Source organism: Suncus etruscus, chromosome 6, assembly GCF_024139225.1.
Source record: "Suncus etruscus isolate mSunEtr1 chromosome 6, mSunEtr1.pri.cur, whole genome shotgun sequence".
NCBI lineage: Eukaryota > Metazoa > Chordata > Mammalia > Eulipotyphla > Soricidae > Suncus > Suncus etruscus.
Genome location: NC_064853.1, coordinates 15,834,529 through 15,845,323, shown reverse-complemented (window position 1 = coordinate 15,845,323; position 10,795 = coordinate 15,834,529). Strand labels below are relative to the sequence as shown.

Sequence of the window (10,795 nt, the reverse complement as noted above, 5' to 3'; positions counted from 1 at the left end):
GGAAAAGCCTTGGACTAAATACAAAAGACCTTACCCCTGAAGTTTTCTGGCAGAAGACCAACTCTATGTTCCAGGCATACTAGGTTATCCAACCCCAGTCATTGTCTGTAGTGCCAATTGTTCTGATCTCCTTGAGAAACATGGGGGCTCTTTCTTCCAAAGCCCAGAGTGACCTGGTAAACTGATTACAAGTGAATATTAGCCTACATGGATTAGAGTTCAATTTCCTTTTTATGTGTGTGGTATAGGGCATCAAATCTCGGGTACAGAGTATAGGCTTTACCACTGAACCATGTCCCTAGCCCAGGCTAAGTTTTTAATGAGGGCCTATAAATCCTTAGTAATCCTGAAAACCTAGATATATGGTAAAGCACTTTTTTGTTGGTTTTTTTTTGTTTGTTTGTTTTGTTTTTGGGTCACACCTGGCAGTGCTCAGGGGTTATTCCTGGCTCCAGGCTCAGAAATTGCTCCTGGCAGGCACAGGGGACCATATGGGGCGCCGGGATTCGAACCGATGACCTCCTGCATGAAAGGCAAACGCCTTACCTCCATGCTATCTCTCCGGCCCCTGTTGTTGTTTTTTTTAGGTCACATATGGCAGCGGTCAGGGGTTACTTCTGGCTCTATGCTCAGAAATTGCTCCTGGCAGGCTCAGGATGGGATTCGAACCACCGACCTTCTGCATGAAAGGCAAACAGCTTACCTCCATGCTATCTCTCTGGCCCCCTGGTAAAGCACTTAATATGACATATATATATATATATGTATATATATATATATATTTTTTTTGTGGTTTTTGGGTCACACCCCGCAGTGCTCAGGAGTTATTCCTGGATCCAGGCTCAGAAATTGCTCCTGGCAGGCACGGAGGACCATATGGGACGCTAGGATTCGAACCGATGACCTACTGCATGAAAGGCAAATGCCTTACCTCCATGGTATCTCTCCGGCCCCTAATATGACATATTTTTATTTACAAGAAAAATATTGTGTATTTGTGTGGGGAAGTGCCAGGGATCAAACCCAGAGTCAACTTTTTTGGGGAAGGTTCACATTTCAAATCAATTTTTTAGAGTTTACTTTTTCAAATTTATGTTTTAGAGTTTCATTTGCTGAAAACAAATGATTGATGAAATAATGCAACATCTTAAACTCCAGGAAATGGCATGGTATTCCAACCTTCTGTGGATACTATTGCGTGATCAGAGAAAATTTTTTTTGTTTTCGTTTGGTTTGGTTTTGGTTTTTGGCCACACCTGGCGATGCTCAGGGGTTACTCCTGGCTCTGTGCTCAGAAATCACTTCTGGCTAGCTCAGGGGAACATATGGGATCAAACATATGGGGATCAAACCTGGGTCTGTCCCAATTTGGCTGCATGCAAAGCCCTACCACTGTGCTATCTCTGTGGTCCCAGAGACAATTGTATTATTTATTATTATTATTATTATTATTTTGGGGGGCCATACCCGGTGACGTTCAGGGGTTACTTCTGGCTATGCACTCAGAAATCGCTCCTGGTCTCCCAATTCTTACCACAGGCTGTGTTCTTTACAGACTGTGTAGAAAGAGAAGATACAGTAAATGCAACTCATATACACCTCAACCCAGGCTCTTTACCTGGTCTGTATTGTAAATTGGGGGACAAAAAAAAAAAAATCGTTCCTGGCTTGGGGGACCATATGGCACCCAGGGGGATCGAAATGCGGTCTATCCTAGGTTAGTGTGTAGGAAGCAGATACCCTACCGCTTGCGCCACCACTCAGGCCCCCAGAGATAAAATTTTAAATATACGTACTAATATATATATATAAAATATATATATACCTATTAATATATGGTTCTGTCACCAGTGGTGGGATTGGTGGTGGAACATTGTATGTCAAAAATTCAACTCTGAATAACTTTGTAAATCCTGGTGCTTTAATTAAAAACAACAATTATGGTTTGGAAAAAAGAAGAAAGAAAAAATTAATATCTTCTTTACAATTTCACAAGGAAATTGTGCAATCGGATCAGTGATTATTTCCCCCTTTAGAATAAAGCAAGAGAATATGTTGAATCACATCCAATTTGGATAAATAAAAGTAAAAAGAAATGTAGATATATACACATATTAAAATATACTATGTATGGGGCCCGGAGAGATAGCACAACAGCGTTTGCCTTGCAAGCAGCCGATCCAGGACCAAAGGTGGTTGGTTCGAATCCCAGTGTCCCATATGGGCCCCCGTGCCTGCCAGGAGCCATTTCTGAGCAGACAGCCCGGAGTAACCCCTGAGCACTGCCGGGTGTGGCCCAAAAACAAATAAAATAAAATAAAAATATATATATACTATGTACAACATATACTAAGACTATATAAGATACAGTAATTTAATATATTGATTAAATTGAATGATTCACACGTGTGAGACAAAATTTTTATTTAAGTATTTAATTAATGAACCATGGTTTACAAACCTTGGTAGTTGAGTTTTAGGCAAACACATAATCATTTGATTTTGTTTTTGTTTTGGGGCCAAACCTGGTGGCGCCAGAGGGTCATTACTCCTGACTGCACTCAGGAATTACTCCTCGTGGTGCTCAGGGGACTAGATGGGATGCCAGGGATGAACTCAGGTTGGCTATGTGCAAAGTAAATGCCCTACCCACATTTTTATTTTTAAATTATCTCCATTCGGGGCCAGAGATATAGCACAACGGGAGGGTGTTTGCCTTGTAAGCGGCTGATCCAGGACCGACATTGGTTCGAATCCCAGCATCCCATATGGTCCCTCGTGCCTGCCAGGAGAGATTTCTGAGCGCAGGGCTAGAACTAACCCCTGAGTGCTGCCACGTGTGGCCCCAAACCAAAAGAATTATCCCCATTCCCATTCCTCAATTGACGTTACTATGATCTTGGGGGGGGGGTGGTACCCATACACTGTTTTTTTTTTGTTTTTGTTTTTGTTTTTTGTTTTTTGTTTTTTGGGTCACACCCAGCATTGCTCAGGGGTTACTCCTGGCTGTCTGCTCAGAAATAGCCCTGCTTCCTACGCATTCAATTCAGCAGCTGAATGCAAGGCGGCAGGCAGGTGTGCAGGGATCCTTAGGAAGTCTCATGACCTATTTATATTTCAGGGGACATGATTCTCTTATTCCTTTTTTTTTTTTTTTTTTTGGGCCACACCCGGTGACGCTCAGGGGTTACTCCTGGCTATGCGCTCAGAAGTCGCTCCTGGCTTGGGGGACCATATGGGACGCCGGGGGATGGAACCGCGGTCCGTCTCCTAGGCTAGCGCAGGTAAGGCAGGCACCTTACCTCGAGCGCCACCGCCCGGCCCGATTCTCTTATTCTTCACATGTTTAATCCACCCTGAAAAGAAATGGCAATTGAACTTCCACAATAGTTTCCCCCCCCCCCCCCATCAAGTTGACTTGAAAACAAATTCCCCTTTTCTTTGGCATCGTTATAGACTCAGGGCTTTCCACACTCTTAGTCTAGTTATTTTAAGTCCCTTTTCAAGAAAATTAAACTCCCTATTCAACTCGGAGTGAACTGACTTTTAAATTGGCTTTTAGGGATTGGATAGATAATACAATGGACAGGTGTTTGCCTTGCACATGACCATCCTGGGTTATATCTATCCCCAGCATCCTATATAGTACCCTGAGTCCCTCCAGGAGTAATGTCTGAACACAGATCTAGGAATAAGCTCTGAGCACTGTCGGGTGTGCCCCAAAATGAAAACAATAATAAATAAATAAATAAATAAATAAATAAATAAATAAATAAATAGATGAACAAACAAACAAACTGGCTTTTAGGCCCTCCCAGTATTTTGTAGGAGTTTTAGTTTTTTTTGGTGAAGCAAGATAGTTTTTATGAAAACATATAGAAAGATGTGAGAGGGGAGAGAACAAAAATGTGTATTTGAGAAAGAACACATGCTTCTCCAGAGTGAAAACAGGCAAGTAAAGAAACATCGTCAATGGAGAACGTGCATGCAAGCAAGACATGCACATGGGCTTGAAGAACAAGCCCCACTCAATATTTTTGAAAGCATTATTACTTCCAGCTTTCTTTTAGGTCCAGCTTTGAATATGTTTTCTGTGGCCAAGAGATGACTCAAGAGCTAAAACATCAGTCTTGCACTTATGAAGTTGAGAATTCAGGCTTCAGCACCTCCATAGATGCCAGGCCAAAGGCCAGTGTGTGTTACCAGCTTTGGAAGAAATTCCAGCTGTGAGAACCACAGCTGTGGGTACAATGCCCAGTGAGCACCACAACAGTGCATGGGTGGGGCCCGGAGAGATAGCACAGCGGCGTTTGCCTTGCAAACGGCCGATCCAGGACCAAAGGTGGTTGGTTCGAATCCCGGTATTTCTTTCTGGGCTGGGCTGCCCTCCCACTTACCTGGGACAAGAGTTCAACATTGAAAAAGTCTTCAGTTGATAGAAAGAATCCCTTTCATTTTAACTAGGTGGGTTTTTTTGTTTGTTTGCTTTTGTTTTCGGGTCACACCTGGCCTCTCTCAGTGGTTACTCCTGGCTCTGCACTCAGAAATCGCTCTTGGTAGGCTTGGGGGACCATATGGGATGCCGGGATTCAAAACACAGTCCTTCTGCATGCAAGGCAAATGCCCTCCCTCCATGCTATCTCTCCAGTCCCTTAACTAGGTTTCTTTTTCCAGTTGCTTTGAGGTTTTATTGCCCTTTTAAAACTTTATTTATTAATCGATTGATTGGTTTTTGGGCTACACCTAGCGGTGCTCAGGGATCACTCTTGGCTCTGTACTCAAAAATCACCCCTGGCAGGCTGGGGGACCATATGGGATGCTGGGAATCGAACCAGATTCCTCCCGGGTTGGCCATATGCCAGGCAAATGCCCCACAGCTGTGCTATCTCTCCAGCCCCATAGGTCTTGTTGTCTTTTGTAGGTCATGACAGATATTAGCCACAGGCTCACATGATTGAGTTGTACTTAAACTGAACCCAGTGGTCAGAGAGATAGCTCAGCAGGTAGGGCATTTGCCTTGCATGTAGAAAGACGGTGGTTCGAATCCCAGCATCCCACTGGTCCCCCGAGCCTGTCAGGAGGATTTCTGAGCGTAGAGCTAGGAGTAACCCTTGAGTGCTGCTGGGTGTGACCCCCCAAAAAAAAAGCAAAAGCAAAAAAAAACCTGAAGGTAGGGGCCAGAGCGGTGGCACAGGAAGTAGGGCATTTGCCTTGCACATGCTAATCTGAAACAGACCATGGTTTTATCCCTTGTCGTCCATATGGTCCCCCAAGCCAGGGGCAATTTCTGAGGGCAAAGCCAGGAGTAACCCCTGAGCATCACTGGGTGTGGCCCAAAAACTAACAAACAACCTAAAGGTAGAGAAAACTTACACTTCAATCCCAGTTAATTCCACTTCTTTGGATTCTATTTGCTTGAACCTTTCCCAGGTGATGAACTGAGAAAGAGTTTCTGTCTATTAGCGTACTTTTTGGGGTTCTTCTTGGGGGCAGTGCCAGAGGTTGAACTCAGGTTCTCCTTGATGGCACAAGTTATACCACTCATCAACATACCCCACTCTGTGGCTGGAGAGATAGCATGGAGGTAGGGTGTTTGCCTTGCATGCAGGTGATTCGAATCCTGGCATCCCAGGAGGGATTTCTGAGCGTAGAACCAGAAGTAACCCCTGAGCTCTTCCAGGTGTGACCCAAACCCCCCCCCAAAAAAAAACAAACAGAAACCAAAACCAAAAACATACCCCACTCTATGATACTTTGATATTTAAAAAAAAAATTTTGTGCCACGCCCGGCAGCATGCAGGGGTTACTTCTATCTATCTCTGCGCTCAGAAATTGCTTCTGGCATGCTCAGGGGACTCTACTGAATGTTGGGGATGGAACCCGGGTCCATCTGGGGTCACCTGCATGTAAGGCAAACTCCCTACTGCTGTGCTATCACTCCAGCCCTATGATATTTTCCTTGAAGAAAGAAAAAATTTATTTTTTCGAAGTTATTTATGTCTATAGTTTAAAGAGTTAAATAATTCTGATGAGACTTCATATTTTCCCAAGGCAATGGCTTACAGCTTTAAGCTGGTTCTTTGCTATTTCCCCAACCCCCTTATTAAAATTGTTCATAGTTCTACTTTGTGATTTTTCAGTGAACCACTGACTTCTTCATATGAGACCATAACAATTGAGCTTCCTTTTGTCTCTGCTCTGCCCTTGCATGGTGCATGGAAGCCTTAAGCCGCTGAACTCTGAGGGTCACACAATGCTGTGCTCATCTGCCCAGTCAGCAGTCTGTGACATAACAAGTGAATGTGACCCTGTTGCCCTGCCAGGTTCTGGTATTTTCAGGCTGCAGACAACAGCAGTTTTGACACAGCCCTGGCCAAACTAAATGTGTTTTTTTGCCTATGTCACTGTAATGCCAATTGCTTCTGATCCTTTCTGAAGACAGGCAGAGATAAGTGTGTTCTGGGGGCCGGAATGGTGGCGCAAGTGGTAGGGCATTTGCCCTGCACGCACTGACCTAGGATGGACCGTGGTTCGACTCCCCAGTATCCCATATGGTGCACCAATCCAAGAGCTATTTCTGAGCATATAGCCAGGAGTAACTCCTGAACATCACCAGGTGTGGCCCAAAAAGAAAAAAAAAAAGAAAGAAAGAAAGAAAGAAAGAAAGAAAGAAAGAAAGAAAGAAAGAAAGAAAGAAAGAAAGAAAGAAAGAAAGAAAGAAAGAAAGAAAGAAAGAAAGAAAGAAAGAAAGAAAGAAAGAAAGAAAGAAAGAGAAAGAAAGAAAGAAAGAAAGAAAGAAAGAAAGAAAGAAAGAAAGAAAGAAAGAAAGAAAGAAAGAAAGAGAAAGAAAGAAAGAAAGAAAGAGAAAGAAAGAGAGAGAGAGAAAGAGAGAGAGAGAAAGAAAGAAAGGAAGAAAGAGGGGCCGGGCGGTGGCGCTGGAGGTAAGGTGCCTGCCTTGCCTGCGCTAGCCTAGGACGGACCGGACCGCGGTTCGATCCCCCGGCGTCCCATATGGTCCCCCAAGAAGCCAGGAGCAACTTCTGAGCGCATAGCCAGGAGCAACCCCTGAGCGTCACAGGGTGTGGCCCAAAAAGAAAGAAAGAAAGAAAGAAAGAAAGAAAGAAAGAAAGAAAGAAAGAAAGAAAGAAAGAAAGAAAGAAAGAAAGAAAGAAAGAAAGAAAGAAAGAAAGAAAGAAAGAAAGAAAGAAAGAAAGAAAGAAAGAAAGAAAGAAAGAAAGAAAGAAAGAAAGAAAGAAAGAAAGAAAGAAAGAAAGAAAGAAAGAAAGGAGAAAGAAAGAAACAGAAAAATACAAAGAAAATCAAAGAAAGAAAAAGAAAGGAAGGAAGACCTATGGTGGGGGGGGGGGGTGGTCCCTAGGCTGAGTGGAGTCCTTCTGAGCTGTATGGTATTAAACTTCCCTAACATAAGGCCCAACTGATGCATAGATGCTCTGGACCTCAGGGCCAGTTCACACCCTGAGTCTCACTGTCCTGGGAATAGTGGTGCCCTGCTGCCTGGAGCAACAATTAAACAAGCAAATAGCCGATAGAACAGGTCTTGGCGCTAAACTGGGACAATCAACCTGATGGATTCCTTACACTTGTTGAAGTGAAGGAGGGTCCCTCTTTCTGGAGGGCACCATGATCCACTGGTGCCAGGTCTGTCATCTGCCTTAGCTGTGGCAACTCTCGAAGGAATTGTGGCTCTTTGGACGTGATAGACCTTGTTGCCTCCTTCTATCTCTCCTTGGTTGTTTTGTTTTGCTTTGCTTTGTTTGCAGGCCACACCTGGCAATACTTAGGGGTTACTCCTGGCTCTACACTGAGGAATTATTTTTAATGGGGCTCAGGGGACCATTTGAGATGCTAAGTATTAAACCTTGCTAGGTTTGCCACTTGCAAAGCAAGTGCCCTACCAGCGTTTAACTATTGCTCCAACCCCTCTCCTTATTATTTTTTTTTAATTTATTTTTCTCCTCCTTAACTCTCAACGCTGATACACACTAAAAGGAATAGCTGTCTGTTCCGCACCTAGGGGCACTGTTGATTCACTGCAAAACTATGTCAAGCTCCCCACATCACAGCGCTGCCTCCCCCATTTCCGGTACTTCAGCACTCAGGGGCTTGTTTGGGGTTCCTAATTCCTCGGATCTTGTCAGTGAGCCACATTCTTAGAGACCTCTGTCAGCTGCAACTTGTAGGCTCACCATAGAATTTCACTCACTTGTTTCTGTTTGAGGTGCTGTTGGCTTAGTGGAAACATTTGAGGAGGAGTCAGACGTTGAAAACTGACAACTATTGCCATTTGCAAGATCTTTGTAGCATGAAAGGAAATAGAGAAAAATCTATAAACATGGTCATTGTTGGCTTTTATTGCCACTGTTTATTTTTTTATTAATATCTTTAAGCACCACGATTACAAACATGTTTATAGTTGGGTTTCAGTCATAAAAAAAAAAGAACATCTCCCTTCACCAGTGCAACTGTCCTATCATCAGTGCTCCCTATCTCCCTCCTCCCCCACCCTCTGCCTGTCTTCTAGACAGGAATTCTATTTCTCTCACTCACTACCACTGTCATGATAGTTGTTGTTGAAGTTATTTCTCTAACTGCACTCACCGCTCTTTGTGCTGAGCTTCATATCGTGGGCTGGTCCTTACAAACCTCATCTCTATTGTCTCTGGCTGTTATTACCATATTGTCTTTTAGTTTTCTTAAATCCCACAGATGAGTGAGACTATTCTGTGTCTATCTCTCTCACTCTAACTCATTTCACTCAGTATAATAGCTTCCGTGTCCATCCATGTATAGGAAAATTTCATGACTTTGTTTTTGACAGCTGCCTAGTATTCCATTGACTAAATATACCACAGTTTCTTTAGCCACTCATCTGTTGTTGGGCATCTGGATTGTTTCCAGATTCTAGCTATTGCAAATAGAGCTGCAATGAACATAGGCGTGCAGAGGGCAGTTACCACTGTTTAGAACTCAGGCAAGGGTTCCTTAAGCTGCAAGCAGAGATGGAAAGGAACCGTTTTACTGAAAGGAACTCTACAGTCTGAATGAATTTAGAGCTCCCTATTTTGGGGGCTGGAGAAATGGCTCAAATGCTTTGCATCTCTGAGCCTTGGGCTTAATTCCTAGCACTGTTTGGTCTTCCAAGCACTACTAGGTGTAAACCCACCCCCCCAAATGCATAGCATATTTCAGAGCCTTAATTTAAAGGGTTGAAAAAAAACAACTTCAATGCCTTCAAGCTGAAACACTACTGCTCCACCAGGAGCATCAACAGTGCTTAAGAGAAAAGCACTGCAAGGAATAAGCCTTCCATGCAGCTGCACAGAGCTGACAAACATGGCATTACAATGCTGCTGACCCGTGTGTCACCATAAGAACCCCAAAAGGGTGGGGTAGGTATGCAACTCAAGGAAGCCAGGGAACCAAGCATTGTAAACTATGCCTGTGATTTCTCCCACCTAGAGCTGATGGAAACCAAAGGATCAGAAACATATTATTACATTTCTGCATGAATTCCTCCAGCAATTTCAAATTCCTCCAGCACAGTGGGGTTTTGCTATTGATGGCAAATTCAGTGTTTCTTTCTCCTTTTCTCTCTCCTCTTTCTCTCTCCCCCACCCTTCTCTATATCTTTGGTTTTTGGGCCACACCCGGTGGTGCTCAGGAGTTACTCCTGGCTCTGCGCTCAGAAATCACCCCTGGCAGGTCGGGGGGACCATATGGGATGCTGGGAATCGAACTCAAGTCTGTTCTGGATCTGCCGCATGTAAGGCAAATGCCCTACCGTTGTGCTATCCAGATCTGGATCTGTGGTGCAAGTATAGATTAGGTGTAGTCCCTAGGATCCTATTGTGCTTAGGAGAAGCTGCCCTCCCAAATAAACTAGTTTGTTTGTTTTACCAGGCTTATCATATTGTTTATAAACCCCAGTAGGGTTTTTTGTTTGTTTGTTTTTTGTTTGTTTGTTGAGGGAGGTGGTTTGGATCACACCTGGAAAGGATTATTCCTGGCTCTGTGTTTAGGAATTACTCCTGGCAGTGCTCAGGGTTCCATACAGGACCCTGAGGAATGAATCCTGGTCAGCTGGGTACAAGATGGACAATTTACCCTACAATGGCTCTGGCCCTATTATTTTTGTTTGTTTGTTTTTTTTTGTTTTTGGGTCATACCTGGCAGCGCTCAGGGGTTACTCCTGGCTCCACACTCAGAAATCGCTCCTGGCAGCTCGGGGGACCATATGGGATTCTGGGATTCGAACCACTGTCCTTCTCCATGCCTTACCTCCATGCTATCTCTCCAGCCCCGGCTCTGGCCCTTTAAATTCAATTGTTCTATTTAATTTCTGTTCTTGGGTCACACAACCAGAGATGCTCAAGGCTACTGATTCCTGGGCTCTGCACTTGGGATCACTCTTATTTTTATTGTTTTTTTGGCCACATCCGGCGGCATTCAGGGGTTATTCTTGGCTCTGCACTCAGAAATTGTTCCTGGCAGGTTCAAGGGACTATATGGGATGCTGAGAATTGAACCGGTATAGGCTGTGTATAAGACAAATAAATGCCCTACTTGCTGTACTATTGCTTGCCCCATAAACTCAGTAGTTATAAAGCCTTATGTTTTGGGGAACCTCCCAAATAGTGCTCAGGGATCCCCAGGGCCTCTCTGAGATACTCTGGCAGCTGATCAGGCCTGAAGATTCAAAGCGCACCCCAGTAATGTTATGTACTGTGCAGGCTAACCTTTAGTGTTAGGGTATAGATGGCAGAGTCTCTGCATG

The 10,795-nt window shown here is 44.0% G+C and overlaps 1 non-coding gene across 1 annotated transcript; it reads left to right on the top strand.

Annotated features, from left to right (window-relative positions):
* Positions 1 to 1,517: 1,517 nt before the first annotated feature.
* LOC126012629 (small nucleolar RNA SNORA51) lies at positions 1,518 to 1,648 on the top strand. Its single transcript, XR_007497078.1, has one exon. It is a non-coding gene; the product is annotated as a small nucleolar RNA SNORA51 (small nucleolar RNA).
* Positions 1,649 to 10,795: the final 9,147 nt, after the last annotated feature.